The sequence below is a fragment of the Leuresthes tenuis genome, unplaced genomic scaffold (assembly GCF_036924035.1).
Source record: "Leuresthes tenuis unplaced genomic scaffold, fLeuTen1.0.hap1 SCAF_20, whole genome shotgun sequence".
In the NCBI taxonomy this organism is placed as follows: domain Eukaryota; kingdom Metazoa; phylum Chordata; class Actinopteri; order Atheriniformes; family Atherinopsidae; genus Leuresthes; species Leuresthes tenuis.
In genome coordinates this window covers 22174995-22190728 of record NW_027325374.1, presented here as the reverse complement: position 1 = coordinate 22190728, position 15734 = coordinate 22174995, and the positions used below count along the sequence as shown (strand labels likewise).

The 15734-nt window shown below is 41.8% G+C and overlaps 1 pseudogene; it reads left to right on the top strand.

Annotated features, from left to right (window-relative positions):
- Positions 1-5483: 5483 nt before the first annotated feature.
- On the top strand, positions 5484-15292 carry LOC140278053 (uncharacterized; annotated as a pseudogene).
- Positions 15293-15734: the final 442 nt, after the last annotated feature.

Here is a 15734-nt window from a genome sequence, read left to right as displayed (position 1 = left end):
CTGTTAGAATAGAACAAATATGCTACTAAGTTAAGTATGCAAAACTAGGCAACTTATAAGTAACTTTTAACTGAGTCATTTTAAGAGTTCAAGAGCAGCAAGAAATTCCACAGAACACAATGAAGGTAACAGGAAGTGTGGTGGAAATTTTAGTAAGGCACAGAGTCAGTTATTTTCTGAGGAAATAAGATGCTTTTATTAATAATATCTTGCAAGAGAGAACAACACAGTACAAATTACAGAGTTGCTCTGACCACTGAGGCAAAGACACTCAGTTATATTGCCCACTTGTCACGTCATCTCTCTTTGGGTATAATTGATTGTTCTTCTACCTTTCCTCCCTAACCATCAATTGAGGTAACCCAGACACAGTCGTAAATATCAGCCTCACCCCTGCCCCCCTTAAAATGCAGCTATTTCATTATAACAAGCTCACTATTGTAAAAGAGGAATTTAAGAAAACAGGACAGGGTGGTAACTTGCAGTTAGGTCATTTGCAGGTTATACACAGTAAAACTCAATACAATGCGTATAAAAATAAATTTTCCATTATAGGAAGTGATGCAATCCGTCTTGCCGCAAAGCGTCAGCATGCACGCAACAATGTCAATTGTAGAAATGTCTAATGTGCAATTAAAACTGAAGTGCACGTGACCCACAAAATCCTATGTGAATGGGTGTGTGATATGTAAGGGAAGCAAGAGGAGGAGAAATATAAAAATGTAAGGGGGGAAAAGATTGGAAAAGCCAGCTCTCTATCTGGCTAAAATAGGTACCCCAATTGCCTATGATCCGCCACCGGGGAGAAGGGCTCTGGGTCAGCCAAGCCTGAGCCCAGAGCTACCCCGCCCGCCCTCCTCCGCCAAAAGATGCCCACACACACGGGACCCCCCTGGCCAACACCCAACCACCCAGACCAGCCAGATCACAGCCCCCATGAAGTCATGGAATTAACAAACGGGGAGCAAAGGGTAATTAATGTTTTGAGTGTGCAGATATTGTCTTATTACTGAGGCTGTCTGATAGAAGAGTTCTGAATTGATTAATACATTATTGTTTTTGTTTCCAATTTATGAGAATAGTTTTCTATGCAATACATAAGGCAGTGAGGACCATATGTGCCAGCTTAATTTCTATGCTAATGTTGGCCAGGTGACCTAGTATTCATAGTGTGGGGCAAGCAGGAACTCTACACTTGAGTCTTCACATACCTCAAGCCAAAATGTTTGTATTGGTGCACAGAACCACAAAGCATGCATGTAGTCATTGAGTGTGTTATCAGTGGTATGTGGGCAAGTGTTTAAGTGTGTAAAGCCCAGCCGGAACATCCTTTGCCCTGTATTATGTGTTCTGCAAAGATTGGATGGCATAAGTTGAAAATTTAGATTCTTAATGATACTTAATTAAACATTTTTGTCATCAGAAGGGCTGGAGCCTATCCCAGCAGTCATCGTGCGAGAGGTAGGGTACACCCTGGAAAGGTCGCCAGTCCATCACAGGGCCACACAGAGACAAACGAGACAAATAACCACACATTGACCTTAGGAGTGAGTATGAGCATTTGTGGTTATTTGTCTCAGTATAGAAAATGGCGAGACAAATCAACCTAACATGCATGTTTTTAGGACAGTGGGAGGAAGCCGGAGTACCTGGAGAGAACCCACACATACACGGAGAGAACATGCAAATTCCATACAGAAAGGCCCCAGCCTGGAGTTGAACCTGGAACCCTCTCACTGTGAGGTGACAGTGCTAACCACAGATTTACATCCTGTCCACTAAATGCTGCCTGCCGTGCGCTTTAGAGCGCTAAGTATTGGTTGGATTAGTTATTACAGATGTCTTTCAGCCGGGCATTATATGGCCTATAAAATATTTCGGGAACGGAACATTTGAGGAAGGCAACCAAGGGACCCATCTGCACTCAATTGACTGCTTGGCCGTCTGTCTCCTTGGAAGTCCTCCTTCAGACATCTAAGACCAGCACTCCAAATGCAGGTGAGCAGGGATTCCAGGTTGATTACGTGACTGTGTCACAAGAATGGATAAGGAATGCCCCGGTGGTAGGTTAGGGTGTAAGAGTCACTACCACGTGAAGGTGAGTCTTTCTACTCCTAGAAAGCACTCAGTCAAAGTAGCCTTTACAAGGCCAGCAAGTGCGGGTGCATCTCTGGCATCAAACCCAGCTGGTTGACTACTAGGCAAGAGGTGGATAGACATTGGCCCAGGGGTCCCCTCAACCCCAAAGCGTCCGAGAGACGTTACCTCTGCTAAGAGAGCACTCTTCTCTGCAGCAAAGGCAAAACCAGGTATTATCTTCCTCAGGCTATCGGCCAGTTACAGGAGTGGACTCAGTAAGGGCAAGTTGCCTCGTTTAATCTCTATTGGTCATCATATCCCTTGGTGCAGACAGCCTTGCCCCCTATATGTTACATATAAGGGTTCTGGTACCTTTAGTTCGCTTAGGTGTGCCACCCAACATGCAATCTAGTGCTGCTCTAGGAAGAAAAAGAAGGAGGGAGCCCCATTGGTTAAATGTAACATTTGCCCAAGAGCGTTCTCATCTAAAAGAGGGCTCTCGCTTCATAAAAGATCCAACCACCCCGGTGCTTGTTTAGGGAGCGAGAAGGGCTCTCCCCCCACCTAGATTGAGCAATGATCATTGGGCCGGGAATCTAGATCAGATGTATTCAAAGTCTGAAGCCATACTTTTAAAGGTGTCGGTTCCTCCTGTTCCAGTGGTAGACATCATGCTAGTGGCATTACAGCAGTCCCTCCAGGAAATCCAAGTGACTCAGAATAAATCGCCTGGTAATGAAACAGGTAATGAAAGTTATCCGTAAACTTGGAAGGGGATGTAAGCCACACAGGAGGTCAGTCTGAGCTCTGAGAAAATTTTTCTCTAACTCTTGCAGAAATAAGAGGGAATTGTTCAAGAACCTGTAGGAGCTCTGGAGAAAAGACAAGAAGCAAGTCGCCCAGTTTGTCCTTGATACATGCAGGATACGTGTCGTGTAGAGTTCCAAGAGTGCAAGTCTAGAAGGCATACAATGGCATCTGGGGACGGTGGGATGATTTCAGTCATCTGGGTCTGTTTGGGGTTCTTCCCCCTGCAGATAACCGGTTCCCGTGTCACCCTGTATGTCCTGAGGAAGTTCTAGCAACTCTGAAGAAGTTGAGGCATGACAGTGCACTTGGACCAGATGGAGTGAGGAGAGATGACTTCTTAAAGTGGGATTGCAATGGATCAAAATTTTTGAGTATGCTCAGTATGTATGATCCCCTTCTCCACATGTTGGATGACTTGGGTGAAGGAGTTAAGATTGTAGACATTGTCCTGGGAGCGCTAGCGTATGACCTAGTGCTGTTGAGTCATAACTGGTCTAGCATGAATGCTAACTTAGAGTTACTTAACGTGTTCTGCCAACTGACAGGGATGAGAGTGAATCCCTCAAAATGTCATAGCTTCATGATCCGGAAGCATGGTAAGAGCACTTCCTTCAACCGCTGCAAAAACTGGACAATCAATGGAATACCCATTCCATTGTTAAAAACCACTGACTCGGAAAAATGCCTGGGAGTACTGGTCAGTCCAATTGGGTTAAATACTAAAGACTCGTTTGACCTACGGGCAGATCACGCGTTGGCCGGACAAAAACTCCACCGGGAGTGCGACAGTAGGATCCGGATGGTGGTTAAAGAGTGGCTACATCTTGAGCCCTTCACGACAGATGGAATATTATACTTGAGGCACCATTATGGTCTTGCCCTCCCCAAGCTTGAGTCAATGATATCCGCCATCCAAATGAAGAGACTCCTTTGCATGTTTACCTCTGAGGACAATGTTACCAGGTGCCTGGTCCCACACGTGGTCATCACACTATGGGAAAGATTGACTCACGAGAAGGTGGTGGGAGTCTTGCAACCAGGGTTGCTCAACCTCAGCAAGATATCCCCCAAGCAATTGATGTTCAGACGGAGGGTAGAAACAACCAGACTGTAGCTGACCTGGTGAGGCCTGGTCTTAAGCTTGTTTTATAGTTGACACGTTGCTCATGGCGCGTGACATCAAAATAATGCATTTCCGCCTGGCGCAAGCCATGAAAGGCCGGTGCTGGGCATAGTCATGCACCAGTTGTAACTTGGTGCGTGCGGAGAACGACAAACCGGATGGACCAATTCGAAAACAGGCTCAGTTAGGAAGTGCGTCTGCACTGAAACAGCATAAGCAAGTAAAACAGCAAACCGATCTATTATTATTATTATTATTGTTATTGTTATTATTATTATTATTATTATTATTATTATTATTATTATTATTGCATCCTGAAAGGCAATGATAATTCCCAAGTGTGTCCATTGTAGCACAGTATTTCATAACAAACAAAGAAAAGGTAACACAATACACTTAAAAGTCCTATAACAATATTCTAAGTACTATATCAGACTATAATGGTGATAACGCACCTATTAAAATTTCAACTTCTGCAGGCTCATCAACTACGTAGGGGTAAGTAGGGGTGAGAATGTTCAGGTATTTGGAGGTGATATGGGATATACCCCCCCCCCCTCCCCCGTTGGCAGGTTCTGTCATTACTCATATTATTAGTGTTGAGGTCTGCTCAGATTCATGGGAAACGCACCAGAGAAATTCATATTATAATGCCATGTGTGCTGTGTGAGCGTGTGAACTTGTATGTGTGTGAAATGTATGTCTCACGCAATGACAGCCCTGATCATGCCTATTGAAATGATAATTTCTATAGGCTCATCATCTATTATGTAAGCAGAGGTGAGAATGCTCATCATTGATGACAGTGCTACTCTTCCTGCTCTTGATGGGGGCATTGTTTACTTCTTCACTTTCGTCGTTGTAGAATAGTTAGCGGTAACCTTCACATATTAGCGACACCTCTGTGACAGAGAAGATTGCAACTACTGGCGCATCAAGTTGCACCAATATATAACTATATATGGCCGGCACGGCACTGTGACGTCATCGTGCGAGCCATCGCAGCAACCATTCTGGGACCTTTAGGACCAACGCATGGAAGGACTAGTCAACAAACGAAGGTTGCCAACAAACTGTTCAGAAAATTCTTTCCTTATGTGAACAACCAAATGTAGCCTAACAGGGATAGGAGGTGGTAAAGACCTCTTTCATGGAAGTGAAGTGCTAGTAACCTCTCCTTCCAAGATAGCTTAGTAGTTCCAGACCCAGCCGAACTGATGTTAGGCCAGAAGCAGACGACTGCAGAGTACTGGTGACAGGACTGGACTGGATGAGCTGCATCACATTGCATTATTATTGTTGAGTTGAGCTGCAGGCCGAGCCCCTCTCTGGCTGAGAGCATCAGGTTTGGGTGTGTTTCCCGGGCTGGAGGCAGATGATTGAATGCACCAGGTGGAGATGATCTGGAGAGCAGGGTGATTTGGAGGCACTCACTCACAGGACAGTGAAGAGCGAGCAGTGTGTGAAAGGAATGGTTGGAGAGTCTGAGCTTGGAAAAAGGAGACTGCAGGACTACAGCTTGCAAAGACTGAAGAAGGAGCCGGTGAGGTTTTGGGTGGTTGTCTTTGCAGCTCACAATGGGGTTGAGTGGTGGACTAATCATGGGATCAAATACAAGTTAAAATATGCTGTGGTTAATCATGTGATTAAAATACAATAATACATGAAATAATTAATAAAATCAGGGTCTTTTAGTATTGCTGGTGGTGTAACTCTGTTATTCTTCAGTGTGATAAAAATTGGAGCGTGATCACTGATAGTGATGGGGTGGATTTTGGTGTCTGAAATATCACTCAAAGAACTGCTGACTAAGAAAGAATCTGGTGAGAAGAAGGTGTATTCTCTAAGAGTGGGGTGGTGAGAGCGCCAAGCATCACAAAGACCAAAATCATTCATATACTGTTTGACAATATTTGAACTGCCAGTTCCGCTGACTTCCTGAAGTACTGAGTCTGTCTACTCCTGAGTCTAATACCATGTTAAAGTCCCCTCCTATGATGAGTGTGTTATCTGAGTGATCAGAGAGTGAAGTGAAAAAGGAGTGAAAAAATGAGGGGTCATCCACATTTGGACCATATATATTTGCAATGCATAAATTCATATTTTGAGTAGATAAATTAACTATTATAAATCTACCTTCTGGATCTATAACTGTGTTGTTTACGGTGAAATTTACTCTTCTATTTATCAGAATGGCTACACCTCTTTGTCTGGAGTTGTAACAGGCTGAGTACAGATGAGGAAACTGTGCTGTGGTGAAAACATCAGCTGCAGTCTTTGATAAATGAATCTCCTGTAATAAAACAATGTCTGCCTGTAAATCATTCAACTTATTGGAGATTTTTAATCTCTTCTCCCTGGACCCAGTTCCATGCGCATTCCAGGAAATAAACCTTAGCGTGGACATGCTCAGACTAAAAGCATCCCGTGCGTGTGTGCATATATGCTTGCATGAACATGCCATGGTTTGTGTTTCTGTTCGTCAGTATGGGCTTGCTACAATATGTACGTGCGCTGTCAATGCTGAGTGGTATTTGATTGCATGCTCTGCTCAAATCTCTGTGCGCCATGCTTGTTAACATTACTTATTAAGGTGGAAACGCAGCCGGTTAGGGAAGAAAGACAGAATAGAAAAACAGTGCAAAAGAGTGGAAGTGTGAGATAGAAAAAACAAGACAAACCCAAATAAACAAATATGACCTGCATACATCCTATGCTGGTGAGACTGGCAGTGAGCTATATATTTTGCTTTGACAGATAACTGTGAATTGGATAGATTATTTCATTTTACTTATGTCATCTACAGTGAAATGATTCATACAAGTTAATGAATACAGATCACCTGGGGTTTAGAAGAGCCAAGGAGTGGTTTCCTGGTCGCGGTACAGCTGCCCGTTGATGAATAACTTATCCACTGCGATGACAGCTCAGGAGCCTCCTTCCATGAACTTTCTCCGGATGGGAAACAGGACCCTGCGTCTTTCCAGGATTTCTTTGGGAAACTGGTCGTTGACGCTGAAGTCCGTTCCTCTCAGCTCCCTGCCGCGGCTCCTCACCTGGACCTTCTGTTGATAGTGTTCGAACTTGGCCACAATCAGTCTCGGTCGGCGGGCATCAGGTCTCTTTCCTCCAAGGCGGTGGACTTGGTGAAAAGTGATGTTTTTCACTGCATCTCCTGGAAGTTTCAGCTGATTTTGGATAAAGTTTTTTTACTGTGAGTTCAGGATCCTGTCTGCCTGCTCCGGGATTCCAGAAAACTCCAGATTGTCCCTTGTACTGCGAGCCTGGAGATCAATAATTGATTCTTTCATTCTCTTGTTGTTATTATTAGAGATCCAGCTCATTTCTTCGGTGAGTGATTTCACCGATCCTCTGAGGGCTGCGTTTTCTGCAGCCAGCGTTTGCACCTGTTGCTGGCTGAACTCCAATGACTTCCGTAATGCCTGAAACTCTCTGTGTAGAATCTCTAACAGAGACATATGGACGTCGAAACTGGATAATTTCTTATCGATCGATGTTAAAATGTCCATCGAATCATTACCAGCTGGAGACGTCGCTCCGGGTGACTCTTCATTACGACTTCTTTTGGAGGTTGAAGCCTTGCTGCTGGCAGATGATTTGATTTGATTTGTTTTACCCATGACGATCCTGTCAAAACACTCGTCGATGTAATCCGTAAGGCTATCCAGCCTTTCTTCTCTGTACTCCAGTGTTTTGTTTTTGTTGTACCTGATAATATATTTATTTAAACAATAGTTATTAGCGTAATTATAATTACACTACAGCCTCCTCACCCTCCGACCAGTTTTTTTTTAAGTCTGCATCTGGGTCCTCCCTTCTCGCACCACGAACTGTGACAGTGCTGCACTTTGAACCTCACAAAAGTGAGAGCCACTTGACAACTATTAAGGTCTGATTATTCCTGATTTTCTGTATTGTACATGGTACAAAACTGTAGTTCATTCATTTGATATTCTTTTTGTTTATTCATTTCATGTTTATTACCAGTTATAACTAATCACACACATGAATCAATTGTTCGTAGCGTGACCTTTGGTACTGAAAGGGTAATTAAGTGGTCAGTCACCAAGTGGCGATGGGGCCATAGGAGAATTTTCCTGTGGATAAGAACGTGAGTTACAAAAGTAGCAGCCAGCGGGTTTTTCACTCCTATGCTCTGCGAACAGTGGAAGAGCTTAATGGTAATATTAAAGTAGGGGTGGGCGATATGGCAAAAATATCATATCACGATTTCTTAAAAATAAAATCACAATTTCGCTGTTTGACTCTCAGCATACTGTTTGGGATGCTTCCTCTTCAAGTGATTGAACAGGTTCGTCGTGTTGACATCCGACGTGCAAACCGTTTCTGTGCAAACTTTGCAAATTACATTTGCTTGCGCTTGATCAGTTGCGGAAAATCCAAACCAATTCTATATAATGGAGGTGGAATTTTTTTTAGCAACTAACTCCTCTGTTCAGCTTTCAGCAATGGCTCTCCATGCGGCTACTGCTACACACACAAACAAGGAGGCGGGTAAGAAAGCGGTCATGCCCGTAATTCGCTGTGATTTGTCGGTCAGGTTGACGATGTAATACGTCTGGTATGTCGGTGCATCAGCATAGAACTGCAATTTATAGAGTGTGCCCTCGAGTTTGACAGATTGTTACGGATCGTCTTCACGTTGCAATCCTTCACGATTTAATATCGTCATATCGCCCACCCCGATATTAAAGGTCTTCAATGATTTCTGGATTAAAATATTGTTTGTAATAGATGAGTTTTTATAGTGTTTAATTTGTCGGTTCAGGGTGTAAGTTCACATTCTATGTTTTTCAGTTTTAGCTTGGTACTGTTTCATTTCATTTCATTGAATTTTCAGTTTTCATGTTTGAATATGTAGTGATTTTTAGTGTAGCATTTTATTATTTTTGGTGATTTCTTTGGTTCATCATTGATTTTGTTATGTATTGTTACATATGTATTTTTCCTTTTGTGATATTTCCATTAATTAAATTCATTCCATTTCATTCCATTTATGGGTGAACATGTTTTAATTTATTATTTTGTTTGGTTTTAATAATTTTGTGTCAATTATGTGTGGTGATAGTTTAGGTTATTTCTTATTACTGAGAGTGATTTCAGGGGGGATTATGTGGGGAGAGCAGGGCCTTGACACTGCTCGAACCACCCATATCTCGGTATTGACCTAGAATATAAAAAAACTTTATCCCCTGTAGGGGAAATTCAAATTGTCATGTAGAAATATTAAAATATTGACAATGATTGTACATTAGAACAAAAATAATAATGAATAAATGTCAGAAGAGCATCTCAGCAGTCACTGTTAAAAACCTTATGGCTGTTGGGACAAAGGACCTCCCGAACCTCTCAGTCCTGCAGCGCAGTGAGATGAGCCTCTGTCCTGCCAGGATACTGTGGAGGGGGTGTTTATTGTTCAACATCAAATAATATAACTTTCTCCTCATCCACTGCTCCACCACAGTTCTGAGAGGGTCCAGGTACCAGCCTATCACAGAACTGGCCATTTTCACTAGTTTGTCCAGGCACCTGCAGTTTTCGAATGTACCACTCCCCCAGCAAACAGCAGCATAGAACAGTGCACTCTCAATAACGGTGTGATAAAACATGCACTGCATATCACTGCAGACATTGAAGGACCTGATCTGTCTCAGGAAGAAGAGATGGCTCTGTCCCTTCCTGTACACTGTATCTATGTTGGCAGACCACTCCAGTTTATTGTCCAGTACCACCCCCAGGTGTTTGTAGGACTGCACAGTCTCTACAATATATCGAATGTAATACAGACTCAGGTGAAAATGCAACACTGAGGCAGTGTATAAGAAGAGACGGACCATAATCTACTTTTCAAGGAAGCTTCGGTCCTCTGATGATTGCAGCAATATATAGCATATCTCCTAAATCCCTGTGTTGGCAAGTGTCATCTGCTTTACAACCATCTGATGAGGTGGCAGCATCAGAGCCAATGACCCAAAGAAACTGGACAAACTGATAATGAAGGCAGGTTCAGCGCAATATATCTTAGTGTCAAATACATAAAAGCTTTCATAAAAGTATGAAAGTCATAATTATGACTTCCATGTAGATCTGAACATAATATACAAGTATGAAAGTGATAATTACAGTAACTTAAATGAGATGCTGCAGAATACTGCTCTCAGACATGCTTTTAATTCACTTTCCAAAACATTGCATCACAGATGAAATGAAGAGGAAATGGAGGACTACCTAACAAAATATTTATAGAGACCACTAACCAAACATTACAAATTTCCTTTAAGATGGCAATAATTTTGTCACCCATTGATTATTTATCAACACATTTCACTCTTTTAGCGACACAAGTTCAGTAAGCCTTGTGTACATGGTGTACGTGGCCTAAGTGACATGAATTATGTATTCTGTGTCAGCCTGCAAGGCTGCAGCCCAAATGTTTATAACCACATAGACCAAGTGTGTCAACTACGCAGGTGACTGGATCAGTCTCTCTTCAGAATAAAAAACACATAAAAGACAAAATAGAGGAGGAACAGAGGAACAACCCTGATGCCTTATTCGAAGAGAGATTTTGCAGGAGAATTGCTGCTATCCATACTTTTGCAGTGTAATGTAGACTGACTACAAATCCATGCATGGCAAAGTCTGGCGCAGCTGACCCAAAACGTAACATGAATAGAACAACATGCAAGTCTGCAGAATTAGTTTGCACACACAACACCATTACTTGGTCTTTTTGTTGTACTATATTACCATATATGACGTTAAATAAGTAACATTTATGCTTTATGGAGATTAAGGGTCAAATGAATTGACTCAACCTGTAGAAGGTACACATAATTCTAAAAAAAACATGATAAGTAAGAACCAAATTGTGATTTTGATATTGATGACATCAGAACAAATTCAAACAAGTTCACTGATATTGGTAAGATGGGACATTTTTTTCTACTGTGATCCTCAAGATAAAAGGAAATGAGTCTGATGTAAATGGAAGCCTCAGACCAAATTTCAAGATGTGTCTCATCATTTCAACTAATCAGAATGAATCAATGAAAAAAGTTTCTAAAATTTTGGATTCTTATATATGAAAAAGTTTTGCTATGGCTTGCTATGGAAAATAAATCTTATTATTATCTCAGAGGCTTTAGCCAAAATGTCAAGTCAACTGCGTAAAGGTGAACTATATAATGTGAATTAGAATGCGGATGCGCTATGTCTACCCAAAACTATAGTTTCTTTTCTATCCACTGACAGTGCCATTTTAATTGTCTTTATGATGATCATTTTGAGGCCAGAGAAAAGCTGGCTGCTTACAGCTTCAATGTGACAGTCACTACATGAGGAAAACAAAATCCAAGCTGAATGATAATGAGACCTGCCCATCTTTGAACAGATATATTCTGAGTGAATCATAATTAGCTCAAATGAAATCTTTCAACATGCTTTTTTTTGTTCTCGTTTTCTCTCTGCGGCTAATCTCACTTTGCCTTTCATTCTACAACCCTTTTCTGATATGGCAAAGGCATGGAAGAAAATAAAATCATTCGGCTGGCCTTAATGTGTTTTGATTTTGCCATTAGCAAACCAGTCATTCTTCCTCATATAGGCTTGAGCATAATTAGTCTTTCATCTGCATAAATTTGGCCTCTGAACCACAAGAATATTGATCAGGCTTGTAAGCACAGCCATACCTGCAAATTATGAAGTCTACAGTGACAGCTTAGCTGCTGTGCAACCAGAAGAGACTTTTCGTGTTTTTGTTAATCAGAAACACATGAACCGAATAAACTCGCTATTGTCTGACTCACTTATTTGCTTTCTAGCATTTCCAATTCTTTATCATATTATATGTTATATATTACAGCTACACATTGGAAAATGAGTTAACATTTTACACAATTAAAAACTGATATTAATTTGTTTTTTTGTTTCAATATGTCAGTTTAAGATTTAGTGAGTGTTTAATCAATAAAATCCAGTATTTATACCTTCCCTTCAGTCAGCATAGCATCATTTTGATAAATAATAATTATCTGCTGCCTTCTCCAATACAGGCATTTTTGTGGAGAAGATGCCTAAATGAATCCTATCAAAATGACAGGTAAAAAATGACAAGTCAAAAAGCTTGAAGCTAGATTGCTCGGGAGGAAAGTATTCAAAGTTGTTTTGAAGCTTTGCAACCCCACTGTTACGTGCCAGGCGGCCAGGTATTCTGTGGTTTTGTGTCTTACCTGTGTGTTGTGTTGTCTTTAGGTAATTGCTGCAGGGATGTTGCTCACCTGTGTGATCAGGCGGTGTGGCTGGTTGGATAATTACCTCTACCGCTGACCAATCACAACTGAGGAGCCACTTTAAAATGGAGGAAGTCTCGGGCCTTCAGGGGCTTCTTTACTTGTGATTTTGCTGCACATGATTGCTACCCACCTTGTCTCTGTTTGGTGCTCTTTCAGAGGCATATTTGTTCAGGTAGGTGTGGGAGGTTTTGGTACTAGGTAAGTTGGGGTACCCTTTACATTTCTTTTGCACTCACGTAGCATGTAATTGTTATTCCACTAGGTTTATCGGTTGTGCCACCACTGTACTGTGTTGGAGGGTCTTTTGTTAGACAAGCCAGTGAGGTATTTTGTTTAATTTCTTTCGTCAGAGATAGCTCAGACAGGCCTTCTTTTGTTATATTAATTTCATTTTATTTGGCACAATCACTTTGTCCCATCCTCCCCCCACCTTGGAGTGTCTTTTTTTGTTACAATAAAGCTCATTTGTTCACTTCAACTGAGACTGATTTGATTTACTGGTTGTCGTGTTATTGTCTGCTAACTGGTTTCACCAAGTGGACGTAACACCCACCTAAACAACAAATCTGCATCAAACTTGAGCTGACTTAAAATACATTTTGATAAGGATACATTAGCTGAAGGAATAGAACACAGTTTATCGATGTACAAGAGTTTAAAAGAAGTTCAACTAGAGGGAGAATAAGAGAAGTTTTAAGGAACAAGTATTAGTCTGCTTGGCAATTAAATGTATATGGCAAAAAGACTGTTGGATGAGAACAACATAATTGATAATTATTGAAGTCTGACAGCATTGGAAAAAGATGGCCACAAAGGATAATTAATCAAAGAGCCCAAACACCGGAAAAGAGGACAGATGTGAAGAAACAAATCTTCCAAACTGACTACATGACAAGTTTCATTCAAATTTTGAAACACTGTTATATCCTCTTGGCTGTAGTTCAGGAGGCTGAGTGGCTGCTGGTTCTATTCCCAACTTCCCAGTACACATCTTGAAGTATCTTTAGGATAATCCCGTTCCCCCAATTGAGGTTCATGTTTGTAAGTCACTTTGAATAAAAACATCTGCTGACTGGACATAATGTTTTTCTTTTGAACAGTCTGGAATTATATGCTTATGTGGAGTACTGCAGATTTAATTTTCATACTCAGCCTACTCATACTTATCATTGTGCCCTTCTGAACACACTCGGTAACTAAAACTTGTTTCTAGTCTCCCTTTTTATCATGTGAATCCCTGAATCTTTATGTAGTTTTGGAGGCAAGGTTATCTGAATTGGAAGCTTGACTCTGCACCGTTGAAAACCACCTGATAGCTAGCCAGGTCCCTTTAGTTGGTGGGAGCTACCTAGTGTAGCTAACCTCGTTAGCCACCTCTTAGCGAAACCTGAGCAGCCAGGACCCCAGGATGGTTGGGTGGCGGTCAAGAAGAGAAGGCATAGCCCAAAAGTCAAGCCTGTGGCTCACCATCAACCTCTCCATGTTTCAAATAGATTTTCCCCACTCAGTGATACACCCGCTGAGGACAACACCCTGGTAACTTGCAGCTCTATAGTCAGAAAAGTGGCATTAGAGACACCATTGACCATAGTCGAATGTATTCCAGGGGCAAGAGCGGGCGATGTAGAATCCTATTTGAAACTACTGGCTATGGATAAACGTAAAAATGTGGTGAAATAGTTATTCACGTCGGAGGCAATGCCAACCGGTTACGCCAATCGGAGGCCACTAAAATTAATGTTGTATCGGTATGTAATTTTGTCATAACAATGTCGGTAGTTTTCTCTGAACCCCTGCCAAATCTTACCAGTGATGACATATTTAGTTGCATGTCCTCCTTCTATCGCTGGTTGTCTAGATGGTGTCCTGCAGGGGTGCCGATTTATGTTTCTGCTGCTGGGTGCTTGCATGACTCATTGCTATTTTGACACATGCACACATTCATCTCACAGCAAAACACACATTAGATCAATTAACAGCAGCAGCGCAATGAACACACGTATGCTCTTTCCTACACGCACACGTTCTCTTTCACAAACACACACCTGTGATGCATACGTGGAGTTAATGTCAATGTGACCTAACACAAACGGCCCCCATGAAGATAAAGGATCCACCTCCCTGGTGAGGTGTTCCAGGCACGTCCCACTGGGAGGAGACCCCGGGGAAGACCCAGGACACGTTGGAGAGACTATGTCTCTCGGCTGGCCTGGGAATGCCTCGGGGTCCCCCCGGAAGAGCTGGAGGAAGTGGCCGGGGACAGGGACGTCTGGGTTTCTCTGTTAAAGCTGCTGCCCCCACGACCCGACCCTCGGATAAGCAGCAGATGATGGATGGATGGATGGATGGACGATCCAACAGTGCAAACCTCACAACATACTGTGTTTTTTGGAGCATCATAGTCTATCCATGGGTACTTACCTTTCCAGCTAGCTTGATAAGTCCGACCTTTTTTCTGCCTAACATCTGCTCTGCTACTGTCCTCAGTTGTTGACAAGGTAGAGCTCTCACTGGAAGATGGTGTCGGGTTGGTGTATATTTTTCGTATTTTCTACAAATTTGTCCATTTTGTTGGCTAAATCAACCACTATGCTTGTTTAACAGCAAGTTGCTGTCCAGCCTTTTTGGAGGTTTATCTGACATCACTATGCAATGCTTTGATAGGTAGTGGAGTGGTCATTAGCAAATCAAGTGTAGGCTGCCTGGCACATGTGGGTACTTAGGAATCTCAATGGGTACTCGGGAATCTCCGTGTGTGCTCCGGCCCTGAAGCACCCAGAATTGGCGCCTATGGTGTCCAGCAAACAACGTGAACTACATAGATAATTGGCAATCTTTCTGGGGAAAACCTGATTTGTGTAGAGATGGCATCCATCCCACTTTGGAAGGGGCAGCTCTCTTTTCTAGAAATATGGACAAATTTATTAGTCATCCAAAAACATGACAACCCAGGGTTGAGACCAGAATGCAGTTATAGTTGTAGCTACACCCCCAAAACCCCATGGTGACTGTTTGCACCCACACCAACCAAATTAAATAAATCAATAAACACAAGAGGAGCAAATCTAGAAAACCTAAAAAAAAATTAACAAAAAATTTAACTAAACAAAAACATAAAACTATTAAATGTGATTTGCTGAATAATAAATCTCTCCTTTCCAGATCTCTGTTAGTGAATGACTTGATTTGTGATCATCATATTGATTAATCTTGTCTTACAGAATCCTGGCTGCAGCAATTCAATTCAATTCAATTCAATTTTATTTATATAGCGCCAGATTACAACAATTGTCATCTCAAGGCACTTAAGTAATATAGTCCAATTCAAGCCAATTGGAATTCAATTCATTGTAATCATAATCCAATTAATTCATATAGAGCCTGTT